The sequence below is a fragment of the Anabrus simplex genome, chromosome 1 (genome assembly GCF_040414725.1).
Source record: "Anabrus simplex isolate iqAnaSimp1 chromosome 1, ASM4041472v1, whole genome shotgun sequence".
In the NCBI taxonomy this organism is placed as follows: Eukaryota; Metazoa; Arthropoda; class Insecta; order Orthoptera; family Tettigoniidae; genus Anabrus; species Anabrus simplex.
Genome location: NC_090265.1, coordinates 461,940,017 through 461,958,526, shown reverse-complemented (window position 1 = coordinate 461,958,526; position 18,510 = coordinate 461,940,017). Strand labels below are relative to the sequence as shown.

At 38.2% G+C, this 18,510-nt stretch overlaps 1 protein-coding gene across 1 annotated transcript in view; it reads left to right on the top strand.

Annotated features, from left to right (window-relative positions):
- The window catches only part of HDAC1 (histone deacetylase 1), a 279,346-nt gene that overhangs the window by 53,828 nt on the left and 207,008 nt on the right, over positions 1-18,510 (top strand). The gene's annotated exons all lie outside the window — the stretch shown is intronic.

Here is an 18,510-nt window from a genome sequence, read left to right as displayed (position 1 = left end):
GAAGAAAACAAAGTTATGGCAACATGGGTCCAGAAACATATACTTACACATTTATTCAAACTTCGTGGCACAAATTAATGTTAGTTATAATTTACATGTCCTGTTTACTGCAAAAGAAAATGGGTCAATGGTTACAATTGTTACATAAGTAATCATGTTGTGAATGAATCTGATCTGAGCGTTAAAATACTTTAGCTCTCACACGTGATATCCGATCATCTTTCAGTTTAGCCGTTTCCGATATCATGTCTGTAGTTTTCAGTCTGTTTAACACTTCTGGTATCTGCGATTTGTGATTGAGGTTTGCAGTCTGCTTACGTAAGTTAAGAAGCCGTAGCCATATGAGATTTGGTGCATGGTGTCTGTTTTTGTGGTTAACTGTAATTGTAGTTGTGGTTTGCAGGCCGCTCTGAAGTGCTCATGTACACTAATGCAGAGCCTGCGAGCATGCATTACATGTATGGTTTGGCGGATGGTAATGCATTGAGGCACGTCGCTTGTATCAGGAACAATACCCAAGGTGCAGACTGCCACACCGAAAGAAATTTGAAGGAATCCATCGCCTCTGTGAACACGGAAGTTTCGCAAGTGGAAGCTGTACTGAAAGCTGTGGATGAAAGTCGTGGATTCAGCACTAGGAGATTAGGCTTGCAGAGGAATAGGCCCGCACATGACTGCTACGAGAAAACCTGTTATACCCGTATAATCTGCAGCGTGTAAAAGCCTTGTCTCCTCCGTATTATCCTGCAAGAGTAACATTCTGCCGGTGGTTCCTACAACAATGCCTGACTTTGCAGATGAAGCGACAATCACAAGAGACGGAATACAGAATTTCCATAATTAACACGTGTGGAGTGATACAAATCCTCATGCAATCGTCCAATCTTCTCATCAACAGAGGTTCGTCATTAAAATCTGGGCAGGCATTGTTGATGATTCCTTGTTGGGACCGTACGTTCTTCTGAATAGGGTTACTGGACAGAACTACACAAATTTCTTGCATACTGCATTGCCTGATTACTTGGAAGACATGCCACTTGCATCCCGTCGACAAAGGTTTTTCTTGCATGATGGTGCTCCCGCACATTTCAGTCTGCCTGCCCGCAGGTACCTGAATGTCCATTTTTGTGAGCGCTAGATAGGTAGAGGAGGACCAATTGCTTGGCCACCATGCTCTTCTGACTTGAACCCCCTAGACTTTTACTTGTGGGCACACATTAAGTCTCTCGTGTATGCGTCTCCTGTTCCTGATGAAGCAACTTTACGAGAATGCATTGTGACAACCTGTCAGGCAGTTCACACTACACCAGGCATATTTGATCGCGTGCATAACTCCATGCGACGACGAGTGTAGGCTTGTATTCAAGCCGAAGGTCGTCACTTTGAACATTTCCTCTGATATGTGCTCAAAGTGTTTCAGCTGCCGATACTGATGTACAGTGCAAAATGTACAAAAGTTTGAATAAATCTGTAAGTATACGTTTCCAGGCCCATGTTGTCATAACCTTCTTTTTTTTTCTTCTCTCTATGTGAGGAATTCATTCCTAAATTTTGCCGTCGAGTTTTGGTACACCATGTATATTCCAAATGTTTGCATATCCCATCCTAATTTATTACTTTCATTCTTTCACATCTCTCACACTACTTATACTAGTTACTTACCGGTGACAATCTCATGTGAAAGCAATGTTGGGGTACAACACTCTGGCAAAAGCCGAAAGGTCAGGTTAAAAAATTACCAACGAAGTTCAGCTCGCCAAGAAATACTCGATGAAATGAGGAACACCATATAGATCTTAATAAAATTCAATAATTAGAATTTAAGATTAAATAACAAATAATAACAAGATTGATTTAAAGATGAATGGCCATAATTTCTTAAAAGTTAGGTACCTCAATTCAGTGTTATTTTAGATAACTCAAAGTTATAATCACTTCTAGAAAAATGAAACAATACAATATTAACCTTTTAACCACCAACATCCGATTGATCGGACGTTCTGGAAAAAGTATTTTCGAAGTTATTTATGCGTTTTAACCCCTTAATGCTGAATGTCGCGAATTTGCATCATACCAGTTTAATGCATTTATATGGACAGATATTTAATTTTATATGCCGGTGACGATTGATGCAGATTCTAAACAAACCAGACTAGTGCTGCTGACAAGTGCTGCTATCTGTTGAGTGCAGGTTGTACTGATGTACAACAGATGAAGATCGTGTGCATGATGTAAACATTGATAGATGGTTATGTTCATTCTTTTGTGATATCCAAGTCATTTACAGGTAAGTTTCAATCTCCAGAAAATTATTACATATATATTAGCATCTATAAATTGTTATAGAACCCATTTTGATATGATAAAACAGTTATTGTTTATATTGAATGCCAAAATACGGTTTGTGTACAAAATGCATCATTAGGCATTTGTGTACCTGTAAGGAGCAATCCATTGGGTGAAGTTGTGGGACATAAACATTAATTTTTGCCAGTTTTGAGAGGGTGCATGATAAAGCCCCTGTTTGTGTCCATTATTTCAACATTTCTGCTGTAACTTATTCTAGGTTAGAAGGGTGTAGTGAAATATCTGGTTAGTGGGCCTAAATATTATTTAGAGTGATTACAGATTTGCTGTGGGCATGTTATTGAATGTTTGGTAGATTACTACTTTTATGTGCACTATTTTTAGCTATACAGAGGGGTAGTGAACTTATATTGTTAGTAGGCCTAAATACTTTGAGTGAGTGCAGACTTGTAGGCTTGAAATTATTTGGTTAGTAGGTCTAAATATTATTTTTAGAGATAACAGCATTGTTGTAGGCTTGTTATTGGAAAGTCTGGAAGATTACTACCTTTCTATAATCTCTGACTTTTAGCTGTGGATCCAAAACGTTTTTATGCTATAAAGCAAACTGCAAGTAAGCAAATAAATGCACACATCAAAACACGTATACCACCAGCGGACCAGAGTGATGACAGCTGTCTAAGTGACACTGATGACAGTGGTGATGAATATTTGCCAATTAGTACAGAAGATGTGTCATCTCCAGATGATGACTCACACAGTTCAGGTTAGTTACTAGGCTTTGATTTCTGTGTGTGCTATTTTTTTTATCTTTCATTTTATTTCCTTTTTTTATCCCTAAATCTCATTTTTTGTTGCTTCAGATTCTGATACTGACAATACAACTGAAAATTCAAACGATTCTGGTACCAGAAATGCAGGAGGTAACATTCCAGTGAAGAGACCAATATTGTGGAAGACAGTACCTGCTTCTCAAAGTCCAAAATCTGAGCCTACTTGGAATGGCTCCCTCCCAGAAGGAGATTGTGTACTAACTCCCATTAAATATTTTCGTACCTTTTTTGATGATTCCATTTTGGAACATACAGTTTAACACAGTAATTTATTTTCCATTCAGTGCAACATAAACAAGCCACTACAGCTGAATAAAGATGAACTTAAACAGTTTCTTGGTACAGTTTTATACGTGTCAGTGTATCATCTTCCTTGCACTCGTATGTACTGGGCAGCAGCGAGCCGATTGGGTCATGTTGGTGACGTTATGTCTCGTGTTAGGTGGAGTGGAATAAAAAGAAACCTTGATTTCAATGATAATAACATGCCAAGACCTGATGATCAAAACAGAGATAGGCTATTCAAAATACGTCCTATAATTGACTTGTTGCTTCCCAAGTTTCAGTCTATTCCACAATCACAAAAGTTGAGTGTTGATGAGCAAATGGCCCCTTTCAAAGGACAACCTGCACTGAATCAGTATTTACCTAATAAACCCAATAAATGGGGATATGAAATATTCATTCTGTATGACACAAAAGGCCTGGTGCACAATTTTGAAATTTACACAGGCAAAATCAATCCAGTGGCAGGTTGTCCAGACATCGGTGCCAGTGGAAATATTGTATTACAGCTAGCACAAATTGTTGAAAGGATCCAGAATAATATTTTGTATTTCGACAACTGGTTTTCATCTCTGAACTTGTTATCTGCATTGATGGAAAAGGGGATTTATTCACTGGGAACTTTAGGGCAAACCGCCCTCCAAGGTGCACACTTTCAAGTGATAACAACCTGAAAAAGATGGGTCGAGGTTCATTTGAAGAAAAGGAGGGAACTGTTGAAGGTTTTGATATCAGGCTAATCAAATGGTATGATAATAGAGGTGTGATTCTTGCAAGTACATTTGTATCTGCTCATCCAATTACCACAGTAAAAGGTGAGATAGGATGAAACGAGAGCATGTTGAGGTTCCTTGTCCAAGCATTGTAATTGCATACAATAAATTTATGGGAGAGGTAGACTTGCTTGATGCTTTGGTGTCCTATTACAGGATCTTCATAAAATCCAGGAAATACTATCATAGATTGTTTTTTTCACATGGTTGATCTTGTTATAGTGACTTGTTGGTTACTCTATCGCAGAGACTGTGAAGTCTTGAAATTCCTCTTCGCAAACAGAATGACCTTCTGGAATTTAAATCCAGAATCGCAGAAGGCCTCTGTAATCAAGGAAAGGATATGACAAGGGAAAAGAGGGGTAGACCATCTGGTAGTATGGAGGCAGCATTGCAATTGAAAAAGTGTAGAGATCCTGCAAAACCTGCACCCGATCAATCTACTCGTACAGTTGGAGTGAGTCATTGGCCTTCTGTTAGTGATGCAAGTCAAAGGTGCAAAAAACCTAATTGTAAAGGACAAACTGTATACATCTGCACTAAGTGTAACCTTCACTTATGTCTGAACAAGAAGTCAAACTGTTTCAGGGAATTCCATGAGTGAGAATGTAACTGTTGTAACCCGTCATGTGGGGCTATATGCATATATACCTATATAAAATAATACTGCCGAGGGAAATCACAAAGTATCGATGACACCGAGTAATTTAAATCGGTAGGTAGTAATATTACGCAGCGAGTTAAACGCCAAATTGAGAATGGAGGCCGTGGTAAAAAAAAGATCTCCAATAAGCATTCCAGAGTAACAGCAGATAGCGCAGTGGAAACCATGCCAGATAATATTAAAAAAATTAAGAGAATGTGAGGAGAAATAAGGGACATGACGGGTGAAAATAGATGAGAAACCAAGATAAAATTTGAAAACATATATTATAATAATAAATTGAAACTCTAACAATTTACATGAAAGGAGAACTGTACAAATATGAAATTTTCCCAATCACATATACAAAATACAGATTCATTATAGTAAAATAAGATATCCACGAGAAAGAAAACAAATGAGAGAGAATAGAACAGGAATGGAAAGGGACGAACAAGGAAAGGATAAATATAGCTGTAAAAAGAGAAACCCAGAACAACGAGAAAAAGAGGACATTCGCAGTTACCACATTCGAGTATGCCAGCAGGAAATCTTCTGAGCAAAATCTAAATGCTATATGCAAGTCACAACCGCTTCCGTTATCACTCGATTGACACAAAGTAACGTAGTTCTACAGGAGAATAATCGCAATATGCTTCAAGTGAACCAGTTTCACAACATTCAGAAACTCAAATGGCGAAGCACTGAACGGGTAGAAGTGTGTGTATAGTAGGAGTCGCACAGTTGCCAATACACGACACACACATTTAGAAAGAAAGTCGTTACTAGGTTCGTCAATGGAAAGTTTAAATACAAAAAAGACAAGTGAAATTTCGGCCTGGAAATGCCATGCTCCCAGTCAGAATATGCAAGGAAAGTATCTCGCTATGCAACTAAAGGTATTTACAGTAAAGAAATCAGTTTGTCATGCCTCATCATGAACCAAATTGCACCAGCTGCCCGAAAATGGAGACTTCTGGGCACATGTCCCTAAGGACGGAGTTGACGTTGGATGTTGCTCCCTCCACACAGGCCAAAGTCCATCTTAATACATTCAGAGGAAGGCCGGGTATTTATAGTGTGGAATAATGTGAGAAATATGTCTGGAAGATTTCAGAGGTTAGTGGAGCATGCGTGACAAACCAGGTGATGTCACATGACGTCGGGCGGGGAAGTTAGTTTATCGTAGATCGTAAAGGTGGATAGAGCAGAGTTCATGCAAGGTATGATGTGTGCAAATTCACATAAGTATGTAAGTTCCAGTTGGAGAGAAAATGCAGTTTATATCATGATGAGGGTAAGTCCATATTAATAGAAGAAAAAGGTTATGTGCGTGGCGAAGTTCATAACAATAGTTGCCGGTGAAGTGAGGAGTCCGTTACACTATGTATGTGTGCATGTCTTCTCCCCCCCGACACACACACAGAGTTGACAGATAAAAAATGTATGCAGTTTCCTTGGATTACCTTTAATGTAAATATTGTATATAAATATTGTTCCGTTAATTAAAAACATATTTTTCTGATTTTTTTGATTTTTCAAATGCCTGTTGTTGTGAATATGATACATACCCAATTTCACCCATCAAATATGACATTTCTGACTTTTGACTTAATGTGTGTCCTAAGACTTCAATATTGAACAGATCATGTGATTTTTAAATTTTAATTTCATGTAAAAATTAATTGGTCTTGTTGGTCTTGTTTCAATCATAGACCTTGAGCTACAGCAGATGACAACAAGAAGTCCAAGAACATTCTTAAAGCACTGTGTGTTTCATATCATTATATGTCTTTCATGTCGAGTGTATATTTTCAACCAGTGCATATGTTTCCAGTGTTCTGTGTTCCAAGAACACACGACAGTTTAAACCAGAACTAAAAAATTCCAAGTATTGCATATCATGTGTACATTACAATTCAAGGTGTATGTTTTGCAACCAACGAGCTAGAATAACATAGAGAGGCGGAAGCGCTGCCTTGGTGAACCTAATGGAACGAACGCCCGCCATGTTTCCTGTTGTCACACAAGCAAGGGGGCATGGCCTTTAAATGACGAAAAGTGTAGAAAATGCGCATTTTAGAATTGCTGGGGGAGAATTAAAGTCCATTGCTGAAAGCTTGAAGCATGAAAGCGAATACCGCCACTTCATCATATTGCGGCACGAGGCCAACATCACGATCGGTTGATTGTAGGGTAGTTCAAAATCATCGCACAGTGACATACGGATAGGCCTCGAAATCGGAACAAGAGCGTTACCCTGCTTGGCTGTTGTGGTTAAGCGTAAATTAGAATAAAAACGATGGACATAAATATTTATGACAGGAAACCTTAAAATCATAGGGACCTATAATAGGTTACAACCTCATTCTGTTAATATTTTTAAAATTATTGCATCCTCATGAGTACTGTGTTCCTTTCTTAATCTGTTTACCCTCCCGGGTTGGTTTTTCCCACGGACTCAGCGACGGATCCCACCTCTACCACCTCAAGGACAGTATTCTGGAATGTGAGACATTGGGTCGGAGGATACAACTGTGAGGGAGGGCTGCACCTGCTATGCTGAACAGGGGCCTTCTGGGGGGGAGAAGGAAGCGCCCGTGGCCTTAAGTTAGGTACCATCCCGGCATTTGCCTGGAGGAGAAGTGGGAAACCATGGAAAATCACTTCGAGGATGGCTGAGGTGGGAGTCGAACCCACTTCTACTCAGTTGACCTCCCCAGGCTGATAGCATCCCGTCATAGCCCTCGTGCCCGTTTTCAAATTTGGTGGCGGAGCTGGGAATCGAACCCGGGCTTCCAGGGGTGGCAGCTGCTCACGCTAACCAGTGCACCACAGAGGCGGCCCATGAATACTTTACCACAATAATCGTTTAGTGTAATTATTTATTATTACTAGCTTGAAAGTTGTCCATTATGAAGTGTGGCGTAGTTTTAAAAACCAAGGCAACAGACATCTACAATAAAGGCTGTATACATTTCAAAAATAGCAGTAAAATGCTGTATTTATCATACCTGGTGTACGTTTGAACGAAATAAGTGATTTTTTGTGGTTACGTTTTCTTGGTGGTGGGCGTTCCATTTCCTTTATTTGTAAATGTGAATGAAAATTAAATAGGGCTGGAAATGTACAGAGCATAAGCAACTGAATTGAGTGATCTCTTTTCGCCCTCACAACGCATTGTTCAGTTAATTCCTTGTTCTTTAAACAAAATCTGAAACAAAATTTGACAAATAATTACCGTGGCTATCCGTACTTTCGCTAAGTAAACAATAAAATGGATTTAATTACAAACAGAAATTACAAAAAGGAATCTCGGCTATAATTCAGTAATACTTACTTAAAGTACGATATATCCTTGGTTTTATTACTCTGATTAGTACAACCATACGCTGAGCTTACGGCTGGCATTCTTGAAAGCGAGAATCTATCTTTTCACTTCTTAAAACTTAGGGAATTAAATTGGCATGCATGATCTCCCTGTCACCTCAACATATGCTCTCGCGCCAATTCGCTTTGTTTTGACAACCGTTAACATGGCTGCCCCTTTTCAACTTGCTTCAAGCAGGGAGCGCTGATGTCAGGTATACAGCCCCTCTATGTTATTCTAGCTCGTTGTTTGCAACCCATTGATGTGTTTTTAGGCAATTGCCATTATGTGTATAATTTTATTATGATGTCTTATGTCAACCAATCGAGATGAATGTAGGCTACCCTAATGATGATTGTTATCAGATTCCTCTTGATTTGATATTCAATAAGAACTGATGATGACTCCAAGGGAGTCGAAACCGGTCTTTGTTTAATAAATTTAAAATATATTACAATGTGTTGAATGGTGGAACATCCCTCAAACTCTCTTATATTAGTTATATGTCATAACGGAAATGAAAATCATAACCTATGAAATGATGTTGAAATGACGCAGGATCCTCTATATACATCCTTGATTCAAGGTAATCTTGTTCTATGTAAGAAGTCAATCCCCAGACAACGCTTCACCTCACCAAGATACTTTAACTCAGAAGCTTCACTTAAACAATTTTCAATTGAATAATTTTCTCAAGGTTCCGACACATCATCAGAAATATTGTCGACGTATACTACAATGATGGTTAGATCCTCATCTTGGTCCTTCACATATATGCATGGGTTTCCCTTTGTCGGTACTACTCCTTGACTGTGTAACTGTGCCTGTAACTGTCATCATCTGAACTGGTCCATACATTGGCCTTGGTGAGCTTTGCACAAGCGATGGCAGGTGTGGATACGGAATTGCATTCCGACACGTTGAAACGACGCATGTTGATCAAGGCGTCGGTGCCAAGCTTGACCAGTCTGCTTCAAGCCATATAAAGCTTTCTTCATGTGGCAAACAAAGTCCCCCTTTTTCAGCCTTTGCAACATGGCCTCAACTTCATGAACAAATTTTTTTATCGTGATTCCTCTTCCTAATGCTGGCAACCAGAAATGAGTTACCTGGAAAATTTATAATGTCCAGTAACGGACTAACTATATTGGTATTACTTCTTCCATGTCGTTAGGCAACTCCATAAACACATCTTCGTTCAAGACACCATTGAAATAGGCTGTATCGACATCATACTGATGAATATTCATCCTGTTCTGTGCTGTATGTGTGATGGCCAAACAAATTTAATCCAATCGAGCAACTGGGGCAAAAGTTTCAGAATAGTTATTCCTGAAACATTGGGAGTATCCTTTTGCAACGATCCGGGCTTTTCTCTTCTCCAGAAGTCTGTCCTTTCCGTACTTATTTTGCAGAATGAAATGGCTTCTAGTCACATCCCTAGCTACGGACCTTGATATCGTGTCCCATGTCTTTTTTTTTCAGTATCGACTTTACTTCATATACCAAAGCTTCTAGCCATTCATGTGATTGTGCACCAGACTACCTTAACACTTTGAAGACGATGTCACCCCATGTGGGGTGACGGACCCTCATACAAAATATAGTATGTCACCCCTCGTGGGGTGACATGGTACTGTGTCCAGGCCTCTCAACTTCAGGCTGTCGCACGAAACTAGCGCTACCATTCGCTGTTGTAATGCATTGCTTGTTCACGTAAGGTGTTCATAGAGTGCAGCGCAGTGCCCATTCCTTTCTCACCATGCTGTGCATTGCACAACAGACACAGGAATTACTCTGACATTTCCGGAGTAACATACGCAACCATCAGAATTCAATTATTAATGGCAAGGAAAATAATGTGGATTGGTGTTTATTATTGCTTTATTCTTACATACTGGTTGAGATTTAGCACTCATATGAAATTGTAAACCGGGGCTACGCGTAAATAAATACAATGTTCCTGCAAACCTGAGAATGTTCCCCAGTAATTGTCACTGGCTGGTGATTTGGTTGAATCTTTGCCTGATGCAGCACCGGAATCTTTGCAAGTGTCCTCACTATACAAACTACTGTTGAATTCTGACTCGGAAAAGGTGGCATCACATTGCAAATCCTAAATGTCAACATCTCTTGATTCAACATTCAAACCCTTTTCAAGTTGTTCTTCTATCTCTCTATCGGTAATCATGGCTTACTCAACACAGAAACACATAACATGAATTAAATTCTTGTCACAAAACTGTAAATTACAAGGAACTCGTTGAAATGCGCGTAAATCAACGGCTCACAACACAGAGCACAGTGTTCCACAACAACAAAGGTAAAAACGCTTTGTCTGTTGCATAGTCAACCTGTTAACCATATGTCACCCCAATGGGGGGACACAAAAATAGTAACTTCGAACATGAATTATTTCTCTGGTTATCATCTACGAATGAAATTACGAACATCCGTAGCCGACAACAACCTGAAAAATGTATATCGCATTTCAGCAGTTTACCACGAAAAAAGCAAATGTACACGTCGACGCTAAAGTGTTAAACAGATGTTCAACCATATCAACACTTGTTACATACTGAACTAGTTTCATTACACTAGAGGACCAGTTTCAACATCTCTTGACACTACGATCTTACCCTTGCTCGGAATCCAGACCCGATACCCTTTTGTTTCTGTGCTTTATCTTACGTAGATTCATTTCATGGAGCGAGGCTCAAGCTTACATCTCCCTGGTGACATGCCCATGAAGAACACTTCACATCCAAACGGCTCGAAGTCAGGTACATCAGGCGGCTTGCCATGCGAAATCTCGTACGGCCTCTTCTCCTCCAACTTTTTCATGGGACATCTGTTTCTAATGAAGTTTGCATTGTTAATTGCCTCCCGCCAAAATGCTGATGGCAACCTTGATTGTATTAGCAGGCACCTTGCCATTTCCTCGAGTGTTCAATTGCGTCTCTCAGCAACGCCATTCTGGTCGGGATTGTAGGGAGCTAACCTCGTATTTTAATCCGTATTGAAAGCCTGTTTAGTTACAGTAAACAATGTTTTATTATAACCCACCTATTCAATACATTAAAATGTTATTACATTTAGAGTTTCACCATTAATATATAAAGTTATAAGCGGAACATGTTTTGCTCCCTTATAGAGCATCATCAGCCAATCTAGAATCTCAAAGGTTGGTTTGTTTACAACTAATGACTTAAAAACTATTTTACGATCTTAAACTTATTTTACTAATATCATAGAAGGTAGAATCATTGGTAGCGCCCCTTATTAACTAGAACTTAATAGTGGAAAAGTTGATAAAAATACATTCAGTTAAAATTATGGTAGAATAAGTTTGCTCTCAAATATTTGCGAACATTTGATATGACTAAAATCTTGAAGAATGACTTGTGATTCAATCTTAAGAACTTATGATTAGGTCATAGATATTTAAAGTTTAAAACTTGATGTCGGGCTAAAAGTTTATGTTATCCTTTGAGGATAAGAGTCTATGAAATTCTAAAATTTCATCATCTTGTTGATTGTAACGTGTGACAGGTTAAACTTTAGTCTTTAGGAAGTTTGAACTTTTGTTGCCATTTGAACAGTGACATAATGCCCAACCCTGATTGACTGATAGCTTGGGGTGTCACATTTATGTAGCATGTCTCACCAAATTTAATGCGGGGAAAATGGATATCCCAGGGAAAACACAGGGGAGGTACAGAGAAAACAGATTTAGGTTACTAGCGGGTACCTTGGATTAGCTTAACCTCTCTAATTTACTCTGTCTTTTCTGACATTCTTATGTTAGATGCAGGGATCTGCAAATTACTATCTCTTTCCTGTGACTTAACGTTTCTCAGTTCATCTTCATCTTTCTTGAAATGTATCATTTTACCTTCAGTTGTTTGTCTCTGTAACTGCACATTTTATCTTTGCCACTTCTGCCTTTGTTTACTCTTTCCGTCTTCCTCATGGAGTTTTAGTAATTTCCTTGGTCGGCTCATATAAACATTTGTTGATTTAACGCACAAAATTCATACAACCTTTGACGATCAAAACTTCTTTTAAGTGAGACCTCATATGTTCATGGACGTCATGTTCTCCCAAAGTATTTCTGATGATGTGGCGGATGCAGCAAAAGCGTTGGCGTATACTCCACAATCTATTATATTTGGGAAATGATCTACTCGATAATAAATGCTGGGACCGGAGTCACAAAGAGCCTAAATATAAAATCCTTCTGTCGTGACAACGAAGTATTAGTGTTATCGTTAATATTAGTGTTGAAGCCATCATTAAACACACATATACGGGCCGATGACCTTAGATGTTAGGCCCCTTTAAAAAACAAGCATCATCAACATCAAACACATATATACAATGTGTGACAAAATCAATGTTTTGACATTTCCTCTAATTATTATCTGTATATGTGGACATCTAGCCAGTTGTACTAAGTTCAAAGCTCCAAGCTCAAATGAAAAAAAAGATAAATGTATTTCTCCGGAGACAATATCATGAAAAATTTAACATAATCTCCTGGTAAATGATCACCAGATTATAATTCACTTATTAAATCTGCCATTATAGTGCGAGCAAATGGAGACGATGTCTACTACCCAAACATTTAAATGCATAGAATAAAAAGTATATTGAATTATTGTTACTTGCTAATATGTCTGTGTAATGTGAAGACATCAAAGCAGGCACCAGAACTTGGTTCAGTCTAATGACATTAGATTGACTTAAAATGACAACCTCACTGCACTGAATGAGAAGCATCAACGATTGTTGTCTGCTATCGCTTTCAATACGTGAAAACTTCAAAACAAAGGGTAGGGCTTGGTTCAGTCTTATGTCAATAAATGACGTTAATGTTGTTATGTGAACAAAATGACAATCTCGCCTCGTTGAAGGAGAGGCATTTTGTTGAGAAAGAGCCAAGCATACAAAATTCCATCTCAGCCTTTCATATGCCTACCATAGAAACACCTACAATGTAGCATTCACGATCACGATAAGATGTCATTTCTCAAACTCAGCAGAAGGCTTTCTATCTCACTTTTGTATGCCCAACATTTGTCCCGTTTCTCTACAGGGTTGGGTATGAAGTGAGATGAATCTTCGTAGCGAGTTTTTACGACCGGATGCTCTTCCTGACATCAACCTGATCAGAGGAGTGAGATGAAATGAATGACATTATATAAGATAGTAGGAAGGGACAGAGTGAAGCCCGGTGTCAGGCACATAGCTTACGCCTGTCGATTAGCACCAAGGGATCTGTTGAAGGCTTTACATCTCCACCCGATGGACAAATCACCATCAACAGCGTCAATATGCCCTCACTCCATTTGAGCACTGCAGAGAGGTTTGGAATTTAAACCAGGTTTTTGGCACACATTCTAGACATTATAAATTTTACACCACCACTTCCCCTACCCTGTCAGCCAACATTCTGAGGGTAAAAATATTTTCAGGGAATGGGACTCGAATCGTCCATACATCGTGCTTTACCATATAAATCTGACGCGTTAACAACCACAACCACCAGGCGGAATAGTCTGCGTTGTGCTTATTGATAGACATAAACATCAGAATGAAAAAAGATTCGTTCCTTCCGCTGAAAGATTGTATTTTTCATTGAACAGTTCAAGTATGATGGTCATCATTGCATTGTTCTTGTAGCTCATATCTGGTACCATTGAATATATCTGTGGAAGGTAATAGAAGCAAGGATGTATGCAGTTCGATATCACGCCAATGGATATAGCTGTGTACCTAAGTCATCATTGCGTAATTGCAACAACGACTTCGCTGATAAAATATTTCTTAAAGTACAAAAGTCTTCGTCGTGAGAGGTACATTCTATTTTTCTTGTAAAGAAGACACGGAAATGTAACTTTTACCAATTTTGGCTGTTGAAAACTTCTCGTTTTCTCAGTATTGCCGTGAATGACAGACAGAATTATATTTAGTTAATAGGTTACTATCTATATTCTGTGCTTAAATAGCCTTTGTTGGGTAACAGTAAACTATGGAAACCACAGCCAGTACATAAGCATGATTATGTTCATATCAGACTATTGAAATACCAGTACATACTTCACCAGAGTGAAATATATCAGACAAGGTATTGAAAAGAGAACTGATCTTATTGATATATGCTCCTACTACATCAGATTGGACCAGATAAAAGGATGAAGAAAAGCTGTATGTATTTTCAGCCGAAAAGGTTGGTTGGATCCTCAGCAGTCCCACCTTCAGCTGTCATAGATGGCCTAGGCATCACTGAAGAGGCGTACTAGGAAAATGAGGAGTGATATAGTTTCCAGTTGCTTTCCTCACTGAACCAGAATTTGCTATTACAGATCAGTCTGCCAAGCCCACTGAAATGCATTCACCAACTGACCCTATAAAGCATTTTCACATCATTCATAGCAGGGACTGGCTGCGGAAGGAATGGCATTATTAGCGTCACTCATACCTTAGTCACTTTCATATTATGAAAGCCAAGGATAAAACTGAGACAGATCAGTGAAAGTAACAAAATAGCTCTAGCCCATACCAGAAGACATAGTGCACTGTAAACTGTCTCGCCAGCAAAGGCATAGAAAAGCTGTTCCAACTCAAAATTAATCCTATGCTTGTACAGATACCAAGAACAGGATAGACACAGAAGAGGGCACTGGGGATGAAAGCAAGTGAATACTTTATTAGCAATTTTTAAAGCATTTGCATACAATCTTAAAAAAAAAAACAACAACAACAGCAACATCAACCTCTAGCTGTTATATGTTAGCTGCATTTTGTACGTCTTTGTTGGCAAATACTTCAGATTTTTAGTAGCTTAGAAAACTTTTTGTTGAACAATTTAGTTTGACACTAACGTTTGTCGACTGAAGATGTACATGCCTCGACGGTTGTGATAATCCTGATTGTAATTCACTGCAATGCTGTAATGAAGAAAATATTGACTGTTAAACTTATTTCCAGAAGAATATTGAGACATGCAGTAGTGTCATGTTTTCAAAACAGGTAATTGAGGGGTCCAGACTTGTATTTGAGATGTTGGTATACAATAAACAACTGACAGTTTTTCTTTTTTTTTTTGAAAACTTTCTCCTAGACTACAAGAAATTTTAACAGCAAAAGAACAGGGACAGGTATGTTCAATTATCCATGTATTATTGGTACTTTACATTGTGCATTTCCTCTGTCTTTGAGACACTTATGACTTGCAAGAGTAATTGATCACTTCAGAACAGGGAGGAGACTAGCTTTGCTTCTGTTTCCTTGTGTCAGGCTAATTTCTTTCATTTCTGCTATCTGACTTCCATTGATCAACTGCATTTCTCTTCTTACACAACAGTACATATTTTGTGTGATATAGGCTACAGTTTGTATATTTCCAGAAAAGTACTGTAAGGAGATTTTTTGTCTCTCCATGTAGTCGGAGAACAAGGTTGCTAAACTACTTGCTTCCTGCTGGGTGGGTAAATATATTAGTACATTCCAACTTGTGATAATACCTAATAATTATTTCAACCAAAAGCTATAGAAACTAGAATAGTTACTAACTTTCATTTCCTTAAAGCAAAGGGTTGCCTTTGTTACAAGATTACTGGACTGAATAAATTTGTTGGATAATAATATTAAGTTCACAATGGAAAAAGAAAATAAATTTCTTGGATCTTACTTTAACAAAAAATGAAAATAAAATAGAATTTGAGATTTTTAGGAAGCCAGCACAATCACCATAATCAATAAGAAATCTAATCACCCAGTTATTCACAAATTAGCAGCATATAACAACTACATTATTAATAGAATGGTGACAATTCTCATGAAAGAATATAAAACAAAGGAGGTCAGAATAATAAAACAAATCACTAAAGCAAATGGATACAGTCCAGAAATGTTTGATATAATCATATTTGAAAAAGAAAGAAGAAAAGAAGGGGCCAAAAAACATACAAAAAGATTTGACTAGCAAACAGTATGTCACATTCACACATTTTGGGAAAGAAATATTGAAAATTGCAAATATTTTAAAGAAATTTGATCCGAAATTAGCTTATAGAACTCAAAACAAAGTTTCACAAAAAATTTACAACTCCAACATTGTTAATAAAAATGGTGCCTACAACAACTCAGGAGTATACAGGTTAACTTTAAAGATTGTAAGATGTTTTAGATAGGATGGACTGGCCATACATTCGCTCAGCGTTACCATGAACGCTTTAAAGCCATTCAATATAACAAATATTCTGCTTTTGCAAAACATACAGCAATAAATCATAATTTTCATGGAATTAATTTACAAATGCAATTATGGTTTAGAATTAAACATTCATGAGAATATTGACATATACTTAGTACAGAAAAAGGACCCTGATAAAATTTTAAATGAAACCGCCGCTGGCATTGATATGTTTACAATCTTGAGTTGATGCAACATCACATGCCACTCACTCGCTAGCACTGTGAACGTTGTTCAGTTGTCATGTAACAGCTGAGTCGGCATGCTCGGTTATTATAAGGTATTTTTTAAGCATATTCATTAGGTTTTAACATTTCTGTCAAGTTAGCTTTCTTATTTGATTTTCTATTTTCATTACAGCACAACTGTCCTCTACATTTTAAAACCAAGGCGACACAATTATGTGGATTTTAATATTTTAATTTTATATACTTACTGATGATGGAAATAAGTTAATTTTAAGAAAGATAAGAGTCGAGTACGACAGTGTCTACAGTTGTCTGCTGTACTCTGGTGTGGCGAGAGATTTATCAGAGTGACACACACATTCAGTGTTTTAATCTTTCACTCATGCAGACTTCATTTCTATGCACTAAACCCTGAGACAGATATTCTCACATTTTTTCAACCAGTTTATGAAGAATATTTTCTGTAGAAGAGCTTGTCATTTCATCATCTCTCATGACCATTTATGTCTATGCCTCAGATCGCTGCTAATAAGCTTGGTGATATTGTGGTGACATCATCCTTCTACCTTTTATAATAAACTAGCAAATGTACCTATGCTTGACTACAGTGTTCTACATTGTATACGGATTTCATGGTAAATTACTATACAAGAAGTAAGTGAGATTTTTAAAAATTGCATGTCTCTTAACGTTATCCAAGGAACAGCGTAGGGAGGTCCCCATACTTTGTTTCCAGTGTAAAGTGCGAGTTGCAGAGTTGTGATGATAATGGCAGGCCCCCTTTTCCACTGCCATTCACAATCAAGTTTGGGAGTTTTTACTATAACAGCAGGCTCACTTGCCTACTGCCCTTCACAATCGAGTTGGGAAGTTTTCATTATGATGGCAGGCCCTCTTGCCTACTCCCGGTCATAATCGATTTTGAGAGTTTTCGTTACAATGGCAGGCCCCCTTTCCTACTTTCAGACACATTCCAGTTGAGGAGTTTTCATTATAAAGGTAGGCACTTTCCCTACTGCCAGTCAAGATTGAGTTGTGCTGTTATCATTATAATGACGGTCCTCTTTTCCTAATGTCAGTCAGCTTATTGTCAGTCACACTCGAGTTGGTGAGTTTCGATTATAATAGCAGGCCATTTTTCCTAACACCAGTCACATTTTAGACAGGTAAATTTGTTTATAATGGTGGGCACCCTTGCCTTTTGCTGGACACAATGGGTAGGGGAGTTTCGAACAAAATTGCATGCTCCCTTGCCTTCTGCAAGTCAAATCAAGAAGTGAACTATTCATTACAATGGTAGGCCCTTGTTACTAATGCCATTTACACAAGAGTTGGAGAAGGCCCCCATTCCTACTGCCAGTCAATGTCGACATTGGGCATATTGCTTACAATCGCAGATGCCCCTTCTGCTGACAGTCACTATCGATTTGTGAAGTATTAATTATAACTTAATGGCAGACACCCTCTTTCTAGATCTCTATAAATTTACTTCAGTGAATATATATGTATATAGATCGATATATGAAAATATATGCACGTTTACAATATTGAAGATTAACTCCTGCTAAACGGTACATCATATTGACTTACGGATTGCACCATGACGCCTCTTTAAGCAATCGACATGTCTGATCCTATGATATTTTCTTGTATCCTCCTCTATTTATGGGCTGGATTGAGTTAAAAACTTTGAATAGGGCAAAAAATGGATACAGTTTTCACACACTGCTTTAATTTTCAGGTATGTGACAGCTAAAACATAGAATTTGGCTGACGTATGGCCACTGGGTCGGCCAATGTTCATGCCAAATTTGATGTTTGTATCTTTACTATAAGTGCCTCAAACTATGA